This window comes from Ranitomeya variabilis, chromosome 4, assembly GCF_051348905.1.
Source record: "Ranitomeya variabilis isolate aRanVar5 chromosome 4, aRanVar5.hap1, whole genome shotgun sequence".
Taxonomy (NCBI): Eukaryota; Metazoa; Chordata; class Amphibia; order Anura; family Dendrobatidae; genus Ranitomeya; species Ranitomeya variabilis.
Genome location: NC_135235.1, coordinates 91126553 through 91149355, shown reverse-complemented (window position 1 = coordinate 91149355; position 22803 = coordinate 91126553). Strand labels below are relative to the sequence as shown.

Sequence of the window (22803 nt, the reverse complement as noted above, 5' to 3'; positions counted from 1 at the left end):
TTCCCCAGGGTGGGCTACAGGTAACCAATTTGTCAAATCATGTGTTTACCAAAACACAACTGGAGGTATTGGGGAGAAGGGGGTTGACCTTCACCCCTACTTTTTCAATTACCTTTCAGCCTTGAAAGACTTAGGGTACCGTCACACATTTAAATTTCCATCGCTACGACGTTACGATTCGTGACGTTCTAGCGATATCGTTACGATATCGCAGTGTCTGACACGCAGCAGCGATCAGGGATCCTGCTGAGAATCGTACGTCGTAGCAGATCGTATGGAACTTTCTTTCGTCGCTTGATCACCCGCTGACATCGCTGGATCGTTGTGTGTGACAGCGATCCAGCGATGTCTTCGCTTGTAACCAGGGTAAACATCGGGTAACTAAGCGCAGGGCCGCGCTTAGTAACCCGATGTTTACCCTGGTTACAAGCGTAAACGTAAAAAAACAAACCGTACATGCTCACCCGTCGGTGTCCTTCAGGTCCCTTGCCGTCTGCTTCCTGCTCTGAGTGCCGGCCGGAAAGTGAGAGCAGATCACAGCGGTGCTGCGCTCTGCTCACTGTACGGCTGCACTCAGAGCAGGAAGCAGACTGCAAGGAACCTGAAGGACACCGACGGGTGAGTATGTACTGTTTGTTTTTTTACGTTTACGCTTGTAACCAGGGTAAACATCGGGTTACTAAGCGCGGCCCTGCGCTTAGTTACCCGATGTTTACCCTGGTTACCCGGGGACTTCGGCATCGCTCCAGCGCCGTGATTGCAACGTGTGACCGCAGTCTACGACGCTGGAGCGATATTCATACGATCGCTGCGACGTCACGGATCGTGCCGTCGCAGCGATGAAAATTTCAATGTGTGACGGTACCCTTACACATCTTCTCAAGCAAGCTCATCTTAAAAAAGCCACATAAAATGACCTGCTCAATACATGATCTTCAGGGAGGCAGTGTAGATATTGGAGGAATTGCAAACAAACACCAGAGCACCAAGGTGGGTTTCCACAGAATGTAATACCTAAATCAGCGAGGTCCCCCCCCCTTGTCCCCTTATCCCTGCAGTTGAAATTTTTACTAAATTGGTATAAAAAAATTAAAATTTTTAAACAACTGTCAGCTAGACACAGGTGGGTTAACCTTACATCTCTACAGAGACTAGCAATTGGGGAACTGCAGTCCTACCAAGATGTGGTTTTCAAAGCTGCGGACAAGGAAGGGGACATTGTGGTTTGGCCCAACGTCAATTATGAACAAGAGGCATTTCGCCATTTGAGACATAGTTACATATACTAAGCTTTCCTCCAGCCTTGTTGCCTCTTTCTTGGCTTAACTTCAAGCCATCCTGATTAGGGCACATGATGAGGGAGTGATAACTAAAAAAGTCCTTGATGGACTGACAGTTAATTTACCCCAAATTCCAACGTTCTACCTCCTCCCCAAAATCCATATAGATGCCGTCAACCCACCTGGGCATCCGATCTTGTCTGGACTAGAAGGTTTATGCCATCCGATTTGTAAATTCATCAATTTCTACCTGAAACCTCTCGTAGAGGAGTTACCATCATATAAAAGAGAGAACGGATGCCCTTACTTGGGTTGACGGCATCTTTGTGGATGAGGATACTCTTCTTGTCACAGCCGATGTGGAGGCATTATATACTTGTATTGACCACATGGATGGTATTGATGAGAGTCCGCCTCTTCTCCGGGGGCCAACAATCTTGATGGCCCTATATGCGATCTGATCCTCGAGCTGCTGCATTTCGTTCTCATCCACAACTTCTTTGTCTTCAAGGACTCTTTTTACTGTCAGCGATGCCATGGATGTAGCCTGCGCACCTCCGTACGCAAATCTTTTCCTTGGCTCAAGGGAGAGATCCATTTTTGGTGACGGAGGTTCTCAGGCTGCTGACCATGTGCTGTGCCGATACCGATATATAGGTGATGTCCTGATGTTGTGGCGGGGGACAGTGCAGCAGCTCAATGCCTTCTTAAACCAATTGAATGCAGATACACTGAATATCAAACTTACAAATTCAGTAAGAAAAGGGTTGATTTCCTCTACGTCTGTCTGTAGGTCAACTCTCTATCGTGCCTCCAGACCGACGTCTCTAGGAAGTCGACCTCAGTAAACTCATTGATTCATGCCAATTCAGCGCACAACCCGGCCGTCATTAGGGCTGTCCCGGTTGGACAGTTCCTAAGAATGAGGCGCCTATGCTCCTGAAATAAAAAATTTGAAACCCAGGCGAGTGACTTAAGACCTATATTCGAACAGAGGGGATATAGTTGTAGGATCATAAATCATGTTTACATCAGGGTGAGGGTCACCGCCCCCCCCCCCCCTGAAGGCAACTCCTATACCAAACAAAAAAAAGGACATGAACAAAAGTGAGAACAAGACCAGATTTATTTCCACCTATAACCACGAGTGGAATAATATGAGGAAAATACTGGTCAGACATTGGCCTATACTCCAAACTGAACTCTTCTTGGGGACCTGCCTAGGTAATGGACCCCACATAGCAGATCTAGGAATTTGAAAGACTTGCTAGTTAGGAATCACAATATGCTAGAAAAAAAAAATCATTTTTTGGGGGGTCGGGGGTTCAATTATGGGGTGTTTCCCTTGCGGCAATGCCCTGCCTGCGCCAATATCCTGCACTACAACATTTACCTTAGCAGGGGGTGATAAACATTTTTGGATTGAGCAATGTATTTCCTGCAACGTTAGTAAGGCTACGTTCACATTTGCGGTCGGCGCCGCAGCGTCGCCGCATGCGTCATGCGCCCCTATATTTAACATGGGGGCGCATGGACATGCGTCGCACTTGCGTTTTGCGCCGCATGCGTCCCTGCGGCGCCCGCGTCCGGGCGCAGAGGACGCAGCAAGTTGCATTTTTGCTGCGTCCAAAATCAATGAAAAAAAGGACGCATGCGGCGCAAAACGCAGCGTTGTGCATGCGTTTTGCTGCGTTTTTGTTTGCGTTGTGCGTTGCGGCGCCGACGCTGCGGCGCACAACGCAAATGTGAACGTAGCCTAACGTCATCTATTACACTACATGTAAGTGTCAACTCATTTACATGGGCCTCACCTCTAGGGAGTTCAGAGTGAGAGTACGGGAGCATGCGCGGGATATTGGTGCTTGAACGAGTCACTTAACTTCTCTTCATTTTTTTTTAGATGGTCGCTTGTTCTTTTGCCCTCTTTTTCCCTCTTTTTTCTTTTTGTTTGCACAGCTCCCTTCCATGTAATATTCGTTTTAATTGGTTGTTTTTAATTTATATTGTTTAGATTTGTTTATGAAGTTTATACTGTGTTCACAGTTTGTTCACTATAGTGGTGCCCGCTTGATGCTTCCTGGCTGTGGTTGCCGATCTTTGGGCTAGATGTAACCTCTAATAAAAGAAAGGGGGACGACAGCAAGCCCGGATCATGTATTGATTAATTCCTACAATCGTGTTTATTATGTATACCTTTAAAATATTTGTGATTTCTTGGTATTGATAATTATGTGCACTGTTGAATTCCCCTATTATGTGACACTGGTAGTTGGAAGTTCTGTTATACTCTCATGCTATAACAACCGAAAGATGTGCTTTTAATGTAAGTTACACTCTGAAACTTGCACTCTGTCCCCACCTTCTGACAAACCACACTACATCCCCTGTGGTGCTGCAGCGCGTGCACGCCTCGCTTCCCGTTGTTCGCGCCGGGCCGCTCGGCATCTTGATGTCTGCCGCACATGTGCGGGAGCCTCTGTTTCCTTCACGCTCCCGCACATGCGCGGTACTTTTTATTGCTGGGCAGCTCCGACATGACGCGGGCAGCGTGGCACACATGCGCAGCAACCATAGCACCGTTGGGTGATTGACGGTCATATCATTGCTCCAAACGGTTCATACTTCCCTTTGAGAAATCCAGGAAAAATCCACGCGAAACGGGCGTTGGGATTGGAATCACCCAAATTTGTGCACTGTGCCTACTCCTCCCACAGGGTTAGATGTTTCTATGTGCACATGGAAACAAAAATCCAGCTCCAGGAATAAAAAGTATCAAAAATGTATTTAAACATATTAAAATTTGGAAAACTGCTGACAAGCGAAAAATTACATCATTTGGATGGAAGCTACCATGTCGCTGGACGCGTTTCGAGCACAAACGGCGCTCTTAGACTTCAGCATGAAGTGTAATGCTGAAGGGGCTGGGGAAGAGCTGGGGCAGGGGCACAACTTCTACTGCACATAAGGGGCAGGGGCACAGCTTCTGCACATAAGGGACAGGGGCACAGCTTCTACTGCACATAAGGGTCAGGGGCACAGCTTCTACTGCACATAAAGGGCAGGGGCACAGCTTCTACTGCACATAAGGGGCAGGGGCACAGCTTCTACTGCACATAAGGGGCAGGGGCACAGCTTCTGCACATAAAGGGCAGGGGCGGAGCTTCCTACTGCACATAAGGGGCAGGGGCACAGCTTCTGCACATAAAGGGCAGGGGCGGAGCTTCCTACTGCACATAAAGGGCAGGGGCACAGCTTCTACTGCACATAAGGGGCAGGGGCACAGCTTCTACTGCACATAAAGGGCAGGGGCGCAGCTTCCTACTGCACATAAAGGGCTGGGGCAGAGCTTTCTACTGCACATAAGGGGCTGGGGCGGAGCTTCCTACTGCACATAAAGGGCAGGGGCGCAGCTTCTACTGCACATAAAGGGCTGGGCGGAGCTTCTACTGCACATAAAGGGCAGGGGCGCAGCTTCTACTGCACATAAAGGGCAGGGGCGCAGCTTCTACTGCACATAAAGGGCAGGGGCGCAGCTTCCTACTGCACAAAAAGGGCAGGGGCACAGCTTCTACTGCACATAAGGGGCTGGGGCAGAGCTTTCTACTGCACATAAGGGGCTGGGGCAGAGCTTCTACTGCACATAAAGGGCAGGGGCACAGCTTCTACTGCACATAAGAGGCAGGGGCACAGCTTCTACTGCACATAAGGGGCAGGGGCACAGCTTCTACGGCACATAAAGGGCAGGGGCGCAGCTTCCTACTGCACATAAAGGGCTGGGGCAGAGCTTTCTACTGCACATAAGGGGCAGGGGCGCAGCTTCCTACTGCACATAAAGGGCTGGGGCAGAGCTTTCTACTGCACATAAAGGGCTGGGCGGAGCTTCTACTGCACATAAAGGGCAGGGGCGCAGCTTCTACTGCACATAAAGGGCCGGGGCGCAGCTTCTACTGCACATAAAGGGCAGGGGCGGAGCTTCCTACTGCACATAAAGGGCAGGGGCGCAGCTTCCTACTGCACATAAAGGGCTGGGGCAGAGCTTTCTACTGCACATAAGGGGCTGGGGCGGAGCTTCCTACTGCACATAAAGGGCAGGGGCGCAGCTTCTACTGCACATAAAGGGCTGGGCGGAGCTTCTACTGCACATAAAGGGCAGGGGCGCAGCTTCTACTGCACATAAAGGGCAGGGGCGCAGCTTCTACTGCACATAAAGGGCAGGGGCGCAGCTTCCTACTGCACAAAAAGGGCAGGGGCACAGCTTCTACTGCACATAAGGGGCTGGGGCAGAGCTTTCTACTGCACATAAGGGGCTGGGGCAGAGCTTCTACTGCACATAAAGGGCAGGGGCACAGCTTCTACTGCACATAAGAGGCAGGGGCACAGCTTCTACTGCACATAAGGGGCAGGGGCACAGCTTCTACGGCACATAAAGGGCAGGGGCGCAGCTTCCTACTGCACATAAAGGGCTGGGGCAGAGCTTTCTACTGCACATAAGGGGCAGGGGCGCAGCTTCCTACTGCACATAAAGGGCTGGGGCAGAGCTTTCTACTGCACATAAAGGGCTGGGCGGAGCTTCTACTGCACATAAAGGGCAGGGGCGCAGCTTCTACTGCACATAAAGGGCCGGGGCGCAGCTTCTACTGCACATAAAGGGCAGGGGCGGAGCTTCCTACTGCACATAAAGGGCAGGGGCGCAGCTTCCTACTGCACATAAAGGGCTGGGGCAGAGCTTTCTACTGCACATAAGGGGCTGGGGCGGAGCTTCCTACTGCACATAAAGGGCAGGGGCGCAGCTTCTACTGCACATAAAGGGCAGGGGCGCAGCTTCTACTGCACATAAAGGGCAGGGGCGCAGCTTCCTACTGCACAAAAAGGGCAGGGGCACAGCTTCTACTGCACATAAGGGGCTGGGGCAGAGCTTCTACTGCACATAAAGGGCAGGGGCGCAGCTTCTACTGCACATAAGGGGCTGGGGCAGAGCTTCTACTGCACATAAAGGGCAGGGGCGCAGCTTCTACTGCACATAAGAGGCAGGGGCACAGCTTCTACTGCACATAAAGGGCAGGGGCACAGCTTCTACTGCACATAAAGGGCAGGGGCGCAGCTTCTTACTGCACAAAGGGCAGGGGCGGAGCTTCCCACTGCACATAAAGGGCAGGGCGGAGCTTCCCACTGCACATAAAAGGCAGGGCGGAGCTTGGTACCACAAATGCTTCTTGGCATCAGTCCTATTTACATTTTAGGACATGTTTCTGTTATTTGTAATTTACTACAGTGACTTCCTCCCTAGAAATATATTTGTGTGATTTGCTAATTATAGTTAGTTAGAAATCTGTTTATTCAATTTTCCTTCTTTATTTATTTGTTTTTATTTTTAGAAAACACCATTAAAGAGTCCAGATGCAATATACAGTATGTTTGGAGATCCACTGCAGGTATGGCTTGTCTGTGGGCCATTAATTTTGCTGAAATAAAATGTGATCAAAATGTAATATTTACCCCAACAAATTAAAAAAAACATTTTTAATTTTACCGCACAATGAACACCATAAAAAAGGAAACTTCAAAAACAATGGCAGAATTGGTTTTAACTCATCTTATTTAATTCAAAATGACAATAAAAGAAAAATGGCTACGGTGACAGAAAATTTAAAAAATATTATGACCCTTAGAAGGGGGAGGGAAAACTTTTTTGCAAAAAATGTTATATTTGATTTACCATGATGTAAAACTGTCAAGTGAAATGTTAACCCATGTGAAGAAGTGGAGGATTAGGAGCCACAGCCCTGGTTTGTAGCCACGCAGGCGGCCTCCAGAGACGATTGGAGCTAATTACGCTGAGCAGCTCCTTGTAACCCATTTAAGAACATTTAAACTTGTGGATTGCTTCTCAGCGAGCTGGAGGCTGAAGAGTCCTTGTAGCTGAAGTTATAGGTAAAGTATTTCTAATTTTTCCAATCTACACGATGGTCTCTTTGGGAAAAACTCTTCGTGATTCAGAAACGTAATTAGAACTCAGAAAACCATTTCTCTTGTTGATGTGTTTGGCATTTAATGTTGCAGTCTGCAATTGCATCTGTAATAGTTGAGGTCAAACAGTCCATCAAAAGCACGACCTGGCAATTTTTAGCATTTAAGTTTTCATCACCCAATTCCCAAGATACTGCAAAAAAAAAGTAAGTTGATAATTTATTTACGGTAAATAAAAAAAACACTTCCATGATACCAGTATTGGTATTATTTTTTATTTGATACTGACCTGAATTTCAGATAAACAAATTTGTATTTATCTAATATATATGCATTAAACATATTCTGTATCTGGCTGTGTGCTCAGGGAGATGCGGAATCCTAAGTACAAGACTCCTAATAGTCGCTACGGGGCGCCAGTGCGCTCACTGATTCTTCCCCCCAAAATAGAAAAGATACGGAACTTAAGGAATTGTCAATATAAATTCCTAATTACTCTTAATTGGTAAATGACACTCGTTTTGTGTAGGGAGGTAATTCTTAAAGTATATTACAATGGTCGTTGTTTGGTCAAACTGATAGAATCCTACCCATGATTGTTAATGATACAGGAGTCTGTGACCATGTGCCCCCTCCTTTCATGTGTAGGAAAAATTAGCTCCGTTTTTGATATTCTGATCTAATACTGTCAATACCAGGGGTGCGTAGGTAAGAAGAGCCTGCACATATTACTAACCATTGTTTTTCTGATCTGATACTGTAGATAACAGGGGCGCAGAGGTAGGCAGAGGCCGCTCACACTTCTGTCCACCCTGTCTATCTGATTTAATATTGGAAATACCAGGATTGCAGAGGTTAGAAGAGGCTGCACACACTGCTGTCTCGCCTTTCTATCTGATCCAATACTGGAGATAGAACGGGCTGCTCACACATTGCTGTCCCTACTATCTAATCCAGTACTGGAAATACAAGGGGTGCTGAGGTAAGAAGAGGCTGCTCACATTGTTCTCCCTCCTGTCATTCTGATCCAATACTGGAGATACCAGATGTGCTGAGGTTAAAAGAGGCTGCACACACTGCTGTCCCTCCTGTCTATCTGATCCAATACTGGAAAGACCACGGGTGCTGAGGTAAGAAGAGGCTGCACACACTGCTGTCCACCCTGTCTGTCTGATCTAATATTGGAAATACCAGGAGTGCAGAGGTTAGAAGAGGCTGCACACACTGCTGTCCCTCCTATCTGTTCCAATACTGGAGATACCAGGGATGCTGAGGTAAGCAGTGGCTGCCACATTGCTGTCTGAATACTATGCGTCTGCTGTGATCTGGAGATAGCCTATACCATTTTCAGGTTACAGCTGCAGAGCTTCCCACTGCACTGAAATGTTCTATAGTGATTACTTCCCTAGACAAAACAAATGTGAATTGTTAATTAAAGAAAAATAGGAATGTGTTCAAAAGTATCTGGACTTGCACAGGGTCTCTCCTGGGTTGGGTCCGTAGACGCAGCTGCTGGTCAATGTTGTAGGCTGGCATTTGTAGACATACAGCCAGGTCAGAGCCAGGGGAGCAGTCAAGGTACAAAATTGGATGGCAAAAGAATGCTCAGGAAATGAGACTCGATCAAATAACAGGAAGCAGAAGCAGAAACGCTGAACCAGCGTATATTAACTATAAATGGCAGGTACAATAGAATATAGGATTCACTAAACCATCTCAGACAGATGTCTGTCCAGCCTCTGATTGAAAACTTCCATTGAAGGAGAACTCACCAACTCTTGTGGCAGCCTGGTCCCCTCATTGATGATAAGGTGGGAGTTTTAGTAAGGTGTGGTGCTATCTAGTTGGCCAAAGCAGGGAGCTAAAGCATACTGCCATAATAGATGTCACTAGAGTTGCCACTCACCTCAGTCTCCGATGCTGGACAAAGCCTGTACCACCCAGACCTTCTCTTCCAATATCCCCTCCATCACCAGTGCTGCCCGCAAAATGAATACAGCGGCACCTGGTGGCAGGCAGACATCGCTGGTAGCAGATCCTGAAGATTTCTGCCCGTAATAACTGATGTTTGATGGTATGACATGTTAGTCAGCGCTTCTTTAAAGGCCCTTTTTTACACAAACTATATGGGTATGGAGGACCATTAATACAGTCAGTCCCCACATTCCAGTGGAAGTGTTATTTACTTTTTGTCTTTTAGTCTGCATAAATGATGTGATCAGTCAATAATCCAGTATTTGGTTGTCGGCTGATTACTGCCTTGTTTACTCTTGGCACCAAGCATTCTAAAGGTACCGCCACACTCAGCGACGCTGCGGCGATATAGACAACGAGCCGACCTAAACTAGATCGCTGGAGCGTCGCTGTTTATGTCGCTGTAGAAACGTCAAACACAGCAACTCCAGAACGATGCAGGAGCGATCCAGTGACGTAACGGCGACTCACTTCTCGTTCTCGCTGGTTGTTAGCTCCATGTCAAACAGCCGGAGTGTACCGACTGGCTAGAAGGAGACGCTGCGACGCCCCCTATGCTCATTGCTGGCGTCGTTGCTTTTGATGTCAAACATGACGATACACGCCGACCTGGCGACAAAATAAAGTTCTGGACTTCTAGCTCCGACCAGCGATGTCACAGCGGGATCCAGATCGCTGCTGCGTGTCAAACACAACGAGATCGCTATCCAGGACGCTGCAACGTCACAGATTGTTGTCGTTCTCTTTGCAAAGTTGCTGAGTGTGACGGTACCATTATGAACACTCATTAATCCGATTATTGGCCTTTGTAAAAGGGCCTTCACGGTTTTAGGGCATGTAAGACCTTAACCCTCCGTCAGGGGCAATATGTTTCATAACGAGTTTAGGGGCATTGCGCCTGTCTGGCACAGGCTAGAAAATTGGCTATATTTTCCTTTTTTAAAAATTTCAATGCTCTAAAAGTGATCAGTTACCTTAATAGGAATGTAATAAATGAGAATACATATAATCAGGTGTAAAAAAAAATGTTTAATAACCAGAAAAGTAATATGTTTCTATGTCTTGAGCATCCTCCTCACTCTCTCCATCTTGACCTGTATCAGACACATCTGGACATTCTTCCACATCATCTTCTGAATCAATGTCACTTTCTTCCCCTAAATCTTCTAGCTGTAAGGGGTCTGTCTCATCATCAATCAGTATATTTTGCACTTGCTCAACATGAAGGGCATTGGACAAGTCAAATATTCTCCTCGCCATTTCAGAAGAAAAGCTGAAGCAAGAGAGAGAATATGTGTTAGGGCGCAATGTGCCTGAGAAGCACAATCTTATTTCTAACAAAACCTTTTATGACAAATCCACAAATTTAGCACTAGCTATTCATAAAACAAGCTAAAAAAACAATTGGGATGAATAAAAACAGCAAATTCTAATCGTCAAATGTGTGACGCCTTCAGGGGCAATGAGCCTGAGAAGCCAAAACACTGATATCTGATCTCCTGCAGCTCTGCAGCACAAGAGGCTTCTCAGGTATCACACAGCCTTAAGGGTATGTGCACACGTTGCGGATTTCTTGCAGAAATTTCCTGAAGAAAACCGGAAATTTTCTGCAAGAAATCCGCATTTTTTTTTTTTTGCGTTTTTTTTCCGTTTTTTTCGCTTTTTTTAGCATTCTGCAAGCGTAATTAGCTTGCAGAATGCTAAAGTTTTCCAAGCGATCTGTAGCATCGCTTGGAAAACTGACTGACAGGTTGGTCACACTTGTCAAACATACTGTTTGACAAGTGTGACCATCTTTTTACTATAGATGCAGCTTATGCAGCATCTATAGTAAAAGATAGAATGTTTAAAAATAATAAAAAAAATGCTTATATTCACCCGCAGACAGCTGATATCCTCACCGGCGTCCGTTCCGTATAGATGGTGTGCGCGCGCAGGACCTTCCATGACGTCGCGGTCACATGACCGGTCTCGACCAATCACAGGACGGTCACAAGACCGTGACGTCATCGCAGGTCCTTCACCGCACATCAGCTACAGGAACCGAAGCGGCAGCATGCAGCTGAGAGGCGGGAAGACATCGAGGGTGAGTATAGGACTATTTTTTATTTTAATTCTTTATTTTTGACCACTTATATGGTGCCCAGTGCGTGGAGGAGAGTCTCCTCTCCTCCACCCTGGGTACCAACCGCACATAATCTGCTTATTTCCCGCATGGTGTGCACAGCCCCGTGCGGGAAGTAAGCAGATCAATGGACTCCTAGGTGTGCGGAATCCCCGCAATTCCGCATTTTTAATGAACATGTTGCTTTTTTTTCCGCGATGCGATTTTTTCGCGGAAAAAATCGCAACATTTGCAGAAAAAATGCGGAATACACTGTAAATAATAGGAGGCATATGTTAGCGTTTTTTTCGCGTTTTTATCACGTTTTTATAGCGAAAAAACGCGAAAAAAACGCTAAAAATCCTGAACGTGTGCACATGGCCTTAAAGTTAGGAAGGTACTGGGAGGATGGTGTTTCCCAGACAAACCACTGAAAATAGAGAAATGAAACTAAGTGAGCTGCGCCTGTCAGATCAGTTGCCCCTGACGGAGGGTTAAAAGAATTATATAAAATATTTAAAGCAAAAAACCAAAAACATAGGGGTTAATTTGCATTTATGGCAGCTGTCAAAGTAAGGCATAGTTGTTAGTTGTACATGTGGACATTGAGTTGGCCAGAGACTAGAAGTGCTGCGGAAAGCTGATTATATGTTCACATCATTGTCTGCAGCTGCCCCCCTCCCTAACATCTGATCATTACCGACTAATCCACTAGCCCACTCGATTAGAGGGGATGTTTCGATAAAATTGCTCCATTATGGATAGTGGGTAAAGACATGAGCAGTGTTCTCTATATGTACTATAATCCTATATCCCAAAAATCCAATAACTTAACGTTAACTTGCCAGGCGATGAACGCTGCCCAACTGCGGGGAGCATGAATTGCAGATTGGTTATTATACTCTGAAGTGCTCCAACTTCTCAGAAATATTACACTCGAAGATCTGTCCGAGGAACATAGCCGGAAACCACACTAGTCCAGCGGCACCCCTGGACGGATTTTGCTAGTGATTGACAGGTCTCTTCCTACGATCATGTGAGGAGACACCAATCACCTGGTGCAGCACGGGGAAGAGCTGGCCAAGGAGAGAGCCAAACTATGTTCTTTGGAGATATCTACAAAGTATATTCTATCAGAAACTGGTATCTGGGAGCGGACTCCTGCCCTGTGGGACCGTGCATCACCCCCATGTATACTTGTGGCGCTAAACAGGAACCACTTCTCGTGTGTAACAGCAGCTGCCTTGCAGTAATGTACTTTGTACCAATCCAGCCATCTGTCAGCACAATCTCTGAGAAATGAGGAAACTCATTCCGAAATATTGCTGTGTTTCTAGGCCAGTCGGGCTTAGACAGCTTAATCCCAGCCGGGGAGAGGCTCTTATAGAGAGCAGTGTTAGCTGCTCATGTGTGGGAATGCTTAGAAGAAAAACATGTCCTGCCCACGGCCCGGCCCTCGCGCTGTTTTTTCCATAAATATTTAGTAATGGCTTGATTGGTTACAGTGATAGGGATGTTTGTGATCACCTTGGAATAGTTAGTGTTTTTAGTTACATGGCTGATCTATAGTAATAGAAAATAGTGATTTATTTAACAGCAAACACAAGCACAACTTTACCTTCCCAAATCTTTGAATAAAAGGTTTAAAGGTAATCTTTAATTAAAAAAATAAAATAAAATGACCTATGGGTTAACTCAGATTTCTGGTTAAAAGTATTTTTCTAAAATTTGGTAATTTTTATTATTCATCTCACGATCTGTGTTAAAAAATATATATAGAGAGAGAGAGATCATGCAGTTTCCACACTGACCCCCAAAGCTTTGAGTCATGTTTCCTGATTTTTTTTTCATTAAATCCTCATGTAAATCCTGCAATGAACTGACCCCGACCCTATGTTTTGTATTGAAGCATATAATATGACGCCTCCTGACAAAGCTAGGGTGAAACGCGCTCTGGGCCCCAAGGACAACACAGCAACTCCCCATATCTTCATCATAAGGTGTATGTGTTGCCTTTAGTCTAAATTGCATGTTGTTTTTACATTGTCCACAGGGACAAAGTCTATAGGCATTGTGATACATTCTATAATAATGTACAACTTTCATTATTTTTTCTATATAGTATTGATTTCTGTTTTTCCTCCATTTAGTTACAGTGAATAACAATAGCTAAAAGACAGAATATCACTTCAATAAAGGATTTAGTTTTATAACACTTCAGCGCACTATTTTCTTTGGTTGGTATTATCAGTTGTTAGGTGCGTCTCACTGACCATATATTACCACATGCTCAGCTCCTTGTTGGTCCTAAAGTTCATTGTGAAGGGAGGAGGAGCAGGTCAGCTGTGACATCACCTATTGGGATCCTGCCTTATCGGTTGTGCATAGAGGTGTAGCCTGCTATTGCAATCCCGCCTCTAATGATAATGAGCCAATAGAAAATGCTTTCTGAAAGGGCAGGAAATATGAGTCATAGAAAAACCCAGATGCCAGTGTGAAAAATGCAAGATTACAATTTATTTTTTAAAACCGATTGTGATATGACAAAAAAACCCTAAACATTAAAGAGGTTGCGTGCTGCTATTTTTAGGCTGGGGGGGGGGCTATATCAATGGCCCCTTACTAACCTGAGAATACCAGCCCCCAGCTGTGAACTTTAGCAAGGCTGGTTGTCAAAATGGGGGGGACCCCACGATGTTGTTTTTTTTTTTTTTTAATTAAATAATTTAAAAGAAACAGCGTGGGGACCCCTCTATTCTTGATAACCAACCTTGCTGATAGCTGAGGGTTGCAGCCCCCAGCTGTGACTTTTGTCTGGTTGGTTCAAGAAAATAGGGGGGTAACCCACGCCGGGTTTTCATTCATTTTTGTTAGATCGCAGGTGGCGGCTGAGGAATACCCTGATCATCCGCTCCTGCTGTCACTGTTATTAGCCACAGCAGGTGTCGGATGATGGGAGTAATAGTCCCAAAAGCCCCCACCTGCTGTCATCATTCGGACTTTAATATATAACGCTAATCATTCTTTTCTACTCGCACCGATCGCCGGCATAGCAGGGGAGAATGATGAGAGCCGTCTTCAGCACCCGCCGCTGGGGAACAGCTCTTACTGTAAGGCTTCTTCCTTGGCGGCCATCCATGTGGTACTGATGTGGCACACGTGTGACGCATGTATTACACACACGGACATGGATATCTCCGGTACCAGTTTTTTCAGGACTGGAAGTATCAGGACGTGTGAAACTGGCCTAATGGTCTTAAAAAGAAAGCGCAGGTCCCCAATAACTATTCTTAATCACAATAGGATGAACATTAGAGGCCACAGAAATATCGCTGATATCCTAATCCACAATACTACCAAGACAAGTTCAATAGAGGGAAGAACTAGCTGTGCAATATACGGTAATTATTAGTACAACACAAGTGTTGTTCTCCGGCTCCACTTCATCTCCTCTTCCTCTCACTGTCGGGGTACCTCAGGGCTCAGTCCTTGGCCCCCTTCTCTTCTCCCTCTACACGGCCCTAATTAGACAGACCATCAGCAGATTTGGCTTTCAGTACCATCTTTACGCTGATGACACACAACTATACACGTCAGCCCCTGACCTTACCCCGCTGTACTACAGAACGCCACTGACTGTCTGTCCGCAGTCTCTAACATCATGTCCGCTCTCTATCTGAAACTCAACCTCTCCAAAACTGAACTTCTTCTGCTCCCGCCTTCTACTAACCTCCCTATATCTGACATTTCCCTCTCCGTGGGTGGCACCATAATAACACCTAGGCAGCAGGCACACTGTCTGGGTGTCATGTTTGACTCCGATCTCTCCTTCACCTCCCACATACAATCTCTTGCTCGCTCGTGCCTCTTAGGCCGGCGTCACACTGGCGAGTTTTACGGACGTAAGAGCGCAGAAACTACGTCCGTAAAACTCGCATAACATACGGCACAATTATTCTCAATGGGGCTGCTCCTATTAGCCGTATATTACGGTTCAGTATTATACGGCTTTCTACGGCCGTACAAAATCGCAGCATGCTGCGTTTGTCAGCGTACTGCGCAAAAAAATCGCCAATGAAAGTCTATGGGGGCGAGAAAAATACGGATTCCACACGGACCAGCAGTGTGACTTGCGAGAAATACGCAGCGGTGTTAGTGAAAAGTCGGTAATTCAATTGCCGGCTTTTCATTTCTCCTGCACAAACCCGACAGGATATGAGACATGGTTTACATATAGTAAACCATCTCATATCCCCTTTTTTTTGGCATATTCCACACTACTAATGTTAGTAGTGTGTATGTGCAAAATTTCAGCGCTGTAGCTGCTGAAATAAAGGGTTAAATGGCGGAAAAAATTGGCGTGGGCTCCCGCGCAATTTTCTCCGCCAGAATGGTAAAGCCAGTGACTGAGGGCAGATATTAATAGCCAGGAGAGGGTCCACGGTTATTGGCCCCCCCGTGGCTAAAAACATCTGCCCCCAGCCACCCCAGAAAAGGCACATCTGGAAGATGCGCCTATTCTGGCACTTGGCCACTCTCTTCCCACTCCCTGTAGCGGTGGGATATGGGGTAATGAAGGGTTAATGCCACCTTGCTATTGGAAGGTGACATTAAGCCAGATTAATAATGGAGAGGCGTCAATTATGACACCTATCCATTATTAATCCAATTGTTGGAAAGGGTTAAAAAACACACACACACATGATTAAAAAGGATTTTAATGAAATAAACACAGCGGTTGTTGTAATAATTTATTGTTCGCTCAAATCCATTTGCAGGCCCTCGCTTGGCAACATAATAAACGCACAAGATACATACCTTCTGATGTACTGTCAGGTCCAACGATGTAATCCATCTGAAGGGGTTAACTAATATTACAAGCAGGAGCCCTGCTATAATGCAGCTGTGCTCCGTGCTTGTAATTCCCCTGCGAATGAATGAAATGTAGGTCATTGACCTACATTTCATTCATCCGCGGTGAGGCGCCCCCTGGTGGATGTCCTCATATGACCTGGAGCGTGGGAAAAAGTTCCCAGGCTGCAGTTCATGAGAACATCCACCAGAGGGCGCCTCACCGCGAATGAATGAAATGTAGGTCAATGACCTACATTTCATTCATTCGCAGGGGAATTACAAGCACGGAGCACAGCTGCATTATAGCAGGGCTCCTGCTTGTAATATTAGTTAACCCCTTCAGATGGATTACATCGTTGGACCTGACAGTACATCAGAAGGTATGTATCTTGTGCGTTTATTATGTTGCCAAGCGAGGGCCTGCAAATGGATTTGAGCGAACAATAAATTATTACAACAACCGCTGTGTTTATTTCATTAAAATCCTTTTTAATCATGTGTGTGTGTGTTTTTTAACCCTTTCCAACAATTGGATTAATAATGGATAGGTGTCATAATTGACGCCTCTCCATTATTAATCTGGCTTAATGTCACCTTCCAATAGCAAGGTGGCATTAACCCTTCATTACCCCATATCCCACCGCTACAGGGAGTGGGAAGAGAGTGGCCAAGTGCCAGAATTGGCGCATCTTCCAGATGTGCCTTTTCTGGGGTGGCTGGGGGCAGATGTTTGTAGCCACGGGGGGGCCAATAACCATGGACCCTCTCCTGGCTATTAATATCTGCCCTCAGTCACTGGCTTTACCATTCTGGCGGAGAAAATTGCGCGGGAGCCCACGCCAATTTTTTCCGCCATTTAACCCTTTATTTCAGCAGCTACAGCGCTGAAATTTTGCACATACACACTACTAACATTAGTAGTGTGGAATATGCCAAAAAAAAGGGGATATGAGATGGTTTACTATATGTAAACCATGTCTCATATCCTGTCGGGTTTGTGCAGGAGAAATGAAAAGCCGGCAATTGAATTACCGGCTGTTCACAGATATCGCACTGAATGAAATCTAAATACAGAATATATATATATGTGTCTCAATGACATATATATATATATATATATATATATATATATATATATACTGTATATATGTTTTAATGAACATTTGAGCACATAAATCCATTAGATGTCGGTTTTGCAAGCCTGCGCGAAAATCTCGCAGTACGGATGCCATACGGATTACATACGGAGGATGCCATGCGCAAAATACGCTGACACACCCTGCCTACGGATCACTATTTTGGGAACATTTCACCGTATTTCGGCCGTATTACGGCCGTAAAATACGGACCGTATTGTCTTACGCCGAGTGTGACGCCGGCCTTACACCTAAAGAACATCTCTAGAATCCGCCCTTTTCTCACCATGGAGACAACAAAAACTCTCACTGTCGCCCTAATCCACTCCCGTCTGGACTACTGCAACTCTCTTTTAATTGGCCTCCCCCTCACGCGACTTTCCCCTCTCCAGTCTATCCTTAATGCAGCAGCCAGGGTCGTCCATCTGGCTAATCGTTACTCGGACGTGTCCGCTCTTCGCCAGTCATTACACTGGCTGCCCATTCATTACAGGATACAATTCAAAGTACTTGTTCTCACCCACAAAGCTCTGCACAGTGCGGCACCCCCTTACATCTCTCCTCCCTCATTTCTGTCTATCGGCCTAGCCGACCGCTGCGCTCTGCAAACGACTTTCGACTAACCTCTGCACTAATCCGTACCTCCCACTCCCGACTCCAAGACTTCTCCCGTGCTGCGCCAATCCTCTGGAATGCTCTACCCCAAGATATTAGGACCATCCACAACTTGCATAGTTTTAGGCGCTCACTCAAAACTCATTTGTTCAGAGCGGCCTATCACATTCCCTAATCAGTCATTTTATGTTTGTGTGTGTGTGTAGCCCATTCACTATCTCATCTACCCCCCACCCCCTGAAGATGGCTGGACCATCATTGTAAATACACACCTGTACTTTGTATCTCCCCACCTCATTGTAGATTGTAAGCTCTCACGAGCAGGGTCGTCTTATTTTGCTTTATTGCTGTATTGTTAACATTGTTACCTATGACTGTTGTGTTTGAAACTGTTAAACTGTAAAGCGCTGCGGAATATGTTGGCGCTATATAAATAAAGATTATTATTATTATTATTATTATTATTATTAAGTGTAGAGACCAATGACTGTTCCAAAAGAATAGGTTCCCCCACCAGACCCAGTGTGCGTTTCACATTTAGCTTTGTCATGCGGGGCATGTTTTAAATAAACAACATGTCCGCCTCTCTTGTGGGTACGCCTAGTTTTATGTGCATAGATTTACATTGGATGCAAACATACACATACTGTATGTTTTTAGTGCATTATCTGCACATGAGTATATCTCAAAACTTTTGTCAAAACAAAATACCATGAAGTATCGAAAAAACAAAGCAGCTTTATTTAAAACATGACATACTAACCAGAGACAAAAACCGAAGCATCAAAATCGCAGTGAAAAAAACACAAGTAACCTTTTTTGCATAAAGGGTGCAAAAATACAGCAGAAAATCTAACATCAAAAGCTCACAAAATACCGTAGTCTGAGAGAGATGCAAGATTTCTGATGTAGTGAAGTATGACATGCCCTCCTCTCTGTTACCACTGTTTTTTTCCAGTTTTGTCAAACAACCGTTTTTTTGATACTTCAATTTTTCTCAAATTGCTGCAAAACATGCACATTTCTGCAGTGGTTTTCTGTATTAACTGGACAGATCATCTCTCCATGGAAAGTAGAGCGATAGATGCATAAATTCATGGAAAAATCATGAATGTCAATCACCTAAGGGTACCGTCTCACAGTGGCACTTTGATCGCTACGACGGTACGATCCGTGACGTTCCAGCGATATCCATACGATATCGCTGTGTCTGACACGCAGCAGTGATCAGGGACCCTGCTGAGAATCGTACGTCGTAGCAGATCGTTTGGAACTTTGCTTCGTCGCTGGATCTCCCGCTGTCATCGCTGGATCGTTGTGTGTGACAGCGATCCAGCGATGCGTTCGCTTGTAACCAGGGTAAACATCGGGTTACTAAGCGCAGGGCCGCGCTTAGTAACCCGATGTTTACCCTGGTTACCAGCGTAAAAGTAAAAAACAAACAAACCGTACATACTCACATTCCGGTGTCCTTCAGGTCCCTTGCCGTCTGCTTCCCGCTCTGACTGACTCCCGGCCGTAAGGCAGTACAGAGCACAGTGGTGACGTCACCGCTGTGATCTGCTTTCACTTTACGGCGGCACTCAGTCAGTGCGGGAAGCAGACGGCAAGGGACCTGAAGGACACCGGAATGTGAGTATGTACGGTTTGTTTGTTTTTTACTTTTACGCTGGTAACCAGGGTAAACATCGGGTTACTAAGCGCGGCCCTGCGCTTAGTAACCCGATGTTTACCCTGGTTACCCGGGGCCTTCGGCATCGTTGGTCGCTGGAGAGCTGTCTGTGTGACAGCTCCCCAGCGACCACACAACGACTTTCCAACGATCACGGCCAGGTCGTATCGCTGGTTGTGATCGTTGGAAAGTTGCAGAGTGTGACAGTACCCTAAATGTGAGCGGTGTGAACAACTCGATGAGTAGAGTGACCTGACCATAGCACGCTGGACATGGCCTCATGGTTAAAGTTACACAATGTTTTTCTATTCGTCATTTATGATAGGATCTACGTAACTCCACAGAGGTCAGCAGCTTTTTTCCTCTTCCTGAAATCGGCCTTTGTTCTAAAGATAGAGAGTTACAGGGGAATAAAACGTAATATGTTTCACAGACTTTAGCTTAAGTTCTTGACATAATGCAAAACGTACTAATATAAAACATAAATCACTTGCAGGACTCCATGTGGAATAAATACATGTAATAATACTTAATATGGACTGTTTTTTTTTCTCAGCCTCAAAGGGTATTCAAAGAGCAGATTTGATAGATATCTAGAAAATCTAAAAGTAATCCCAAAATAGTAATATATTTTTATTAGGCAGAGTGCACATGGGTGTGTGAATTCTCTACCTGGTCTCGTCCTGATTTGTGGATCCAGTCCATCTATAGTTCACAATTCTAGCTATCCGACTACAGTCCGCAGAACAGTCTGGGTGGGAAAACTACTCCTGTGAATAGTTCCATGGAATATGCTTGTCAGAACTCCGCTTTCGCCTATTAGGAAAGACTGTGCAACTTGGAGCTGAATAATACATAGGTTGCTGCACAGCAGATTGGCTGCGTAGTCTGAATTGCCCCTAATTTATAGGTAACAATTGTACAAGGGTGCTTCAGATTACAGTAATCCAGTTTCCTTTTCAGCTGCCTTAGTTTTATTTTATGTGTATAAAAACCTTTGTGTTGCTTTTTTTTCCTTCACTTTTTTCTTAAATGCTAAATTAGGCAACTTTATAAACAATAAATATGTCCTACTATTGTGCCTTAGTAGAGCCTGTATAAGGGTATGTGCGCACGACGTCTTTAACCCCAGGGTTATTTACCGTTTTTGTTTTTTGCTCCCCTTCTTCCCAGAGCCATAATTGTTTTTATTTTTTGGGTAAAAATGGCCATGCGAGGGCTTGTCTTTTTGCAGGACAAGTTGTCCTTTTGAACCACACAATTGGTTTTAACATATCATGTACTGGAAAACAGGAAAAAAAATTCCAAGTGCGGTAAAATTACAAAAAAAAGTGCAATTCCACAGTTGTTGGTTTTTTTTGCCATGTTTAGTAAATGCTAAAACTGACCTGCCATTATGATTCTCCAGCTCATTACGAGTTCATAGACACCAAACATGTCTAGGTTCTTTTTTATTTAAGTGGTGAAAAAAAATCCAAACTTTTAATAGAAAAAAAAAATTCTGAGACCTGTAGCATCTCCATTTTTGTGATTTAGGGCTGGGTGAGGGCTTGTTTTTTGCACGCCAAGCTGACGTTTTTATTGCTACCATTTTGGTGTAGATATGATCTTTTTATCGCCCGTTATTGCATTTTATTGCACTGTAGCAACTACCAAAAAAAAAAAAAGGTAATTCTGGCGTTTTGACTGTTTTTTCTCGTTACGGCGTTTAGCATCGGGTTAATTCTTTTTTTTACATTGATAGATCGGGCGATTCTGAACCCGGCGACACAAATATGAAGCTGCAGTTGTCCAATCAGCTCTCCTACATACAGGTGATGATCAGATCGCCTGTATGTAGCAGAAATGCTCACTTGCTATGAGCGCCGACCACTGTATTTATACATCAACATCTTTAAAATGTACATGATCAAATGGTTTCCTTGGTTAATAATATAACCGTAAAAGTCCGATCCTATATAGATGATCCATATGAGATCCAGCTTTTTTTTGCACACTTGAATGAGCGAGTCTTATCCAAAATTTGGAAGGGACTAGTACATGCTGCAATTTTTTTTTCCACATGGACACTAGGTTAAAAAACATATCTGAACAGGCTTATTGAATAACATTGGTCTGTGTGCTGTCTGTATTTAACACATCTGTATTATATGCTCATCTGAACGAGACCCTAGGAGCACAGTACATGACAGCAACAGATACAATACAGAAAGAAAAATGGAACAAATTGTAAAAAAGACATAAGTAAAACCCAGAAGGGCCCATTCACATTGTGCGATGCGCAGTATTAAATAACTGCCGAACAGCAACCTGTTTATCGCTCAGCGGTCTTGTAAGGGTATGTGTCCACGTTCAGGATTGCATCAGGATTTGGTCAGGATTTTATGCAGGTAAAATCCAGACCAAATCTGCACCTGAGGTCACTGGCAGGTCACCTGCGTTGTCCTTGCGTTGTTTCTGCATTGTAAGGACATGCTGCGATCTTAAAAGATGCGCCGCATGTGAGTTTTCTCGGGTGTGCCGCATGCGTCTTTTAATGCATAGTGGAGACGGGATTTCATGAAATCCCCTCCACTATGCTGTAACATCTGGACGCTGCGGCTCAACGCAGGGTCAAACACGCAGCGTTTCCTGAACGTGGACACATACCCCAACAGCCTGTTTACACAGTGTGCATAGGCTGCCGTTGTTCTCGGCAGCTCGAGACCTATTTACATATTAGGATGTGCTACCGAGACGCTACACCTTCTGTGCAGAATAAAAGATCAATTCACCCAATTAACGAGTGTTTTGCTCATTTATGTTGTGATCGTCAGCCTGTATAATCTGAAATATTACCGTGTAATGAGCATTTCTAAAGCGATCGGTTTTGATACTCTTCTTCTAGTCCTTATTTTGCCCTATGATTCTCTTGTGCGGACATACTCTACATGTCGCATGCAGTGCAATTCCTTTTTTTTATTATCATTAAATCATTTCCACTGGTAAAAGTAAAACCAAACTGAAAATGTTCATTTTTCCAATTGTTCTTAGGGTTTATACCGGTCAATCAGGGTACCAGATGTTGTATTGCGCTCACTGTGCTTACGGTTGGGGGTGCACAGTGGCTGTGAGAGTAGTTGTGTGGCCACAGATTGCTTTATAGCACTGCTACATCCAGCAGAGTGCAAGTGAATGGAGTTGCATCAAACCGCATGGTTC

The 22803-nt window shown here is 45.0% G+C and overlaps 1 protein-coding gene across 4 annotated transcripts in view; it reads left to right on the top strand.

Moving 5' to 3' along the window:
- The window catches only part of SGMS1 (sphingomyelin synthase 1), a 339516-nt gene that overhangs the window by 242328 nt on the left and 74385 nt on the right, over window positions 1–22803 (top strand). The window contains exon 4 of one of the 4 annotated variants that reach the window (XM_077258886.1): window positions 6656–6712. The exons of the other annotated variants lie outside the window; for them this stretch is intronic. The gene's annotated coding sequence lies outside the window, so the exon portion shown is untranslated. The remainder of the gene's footprint in view (window positions 1–6655; window positions 6713–22803) is intronic. 4 annotated transcript variants of the gene reach the window in all.